This window comes from Odontomachus brunneus, unplaced genomic scaffold, assembly GCF_010583005.1.
Source record: "Odontomachus brunneus isolate Ranch 3 - 2012 unplaced genomic scaffold, Obru_v1 Obru_scaffold_170, whole genome shotgun sequence".
NCBI classification, from domain to species: Eukaryota; Metazoa; Arthropoda; class Insecta; order Hymenoptera; family Formicidae; genus Odontomachus; species Odontomachus brunneus.
In genome coordinates, this window is record NW_022639620.1 from 261,654 (window position 1) to 262,437 (window position 784).

The window sequence follows — 784 nt, forward strand, 5'->3', positions numbered from 1 at the left end:
TTATCTTAGTTATCCGACTTTCCATAAGAATAATTTAGACTTTATCATTTTGACGCTAATTAATAATAATTATCCTTTGGACCTAATTTTTAAAATTATAAAACGTAGACTGAGGTTTCTTATTGTGAATTGCGGACGAGGTTCAGAGATAGTTAAAACAAATTTGACAGCATCTGGTTATGATGATAAAAAATATTTTACCATACCGTTTTTTGGTGTGGTTTCGAACAGACTGGCAAAGTTTTTTAAAAATAATTTGACAAATATTGCTTATTCTTGCAATAATAAATTATCAGGAATAATTCGTGTGCATAAAGACAAGTTGCCTCCTGGTTTCCATAATAACGTTGTGTATAAATTGCAATGCAGTAGTTGTGAGACGTTGTATGTTGGTCAAACCAGTAGAAGCTCTACGCGCATTGCCTCTCTACGCGCATTGCTGAGCATAGGAGAATACCAAGGAGTTCTACAGTTGAGTTAATGGCCATACAAGAACACCGTTTGAGGGAAAACCATGATTTCAATTGGGATCAAGCCAAAGTTTTGCATGAGGAACGTTATTACTTGAAACGCCTGATATCAGAAATGATTTACATTAAATTTCAAAGGCATGGACTTAACTCTCAAAAGGACACAGAATATTTGGGCAACAGCTATTGCAGCTTATTATGAAAATAAAACTTTGTTTGTTTCCTTCTCTTCCAAGAGTCGTTGCCATAATGTTAATGCTTGTATATATAAATCTGTTATTATCTCTTTTACTTAGACGTGGCGATGTTATCGT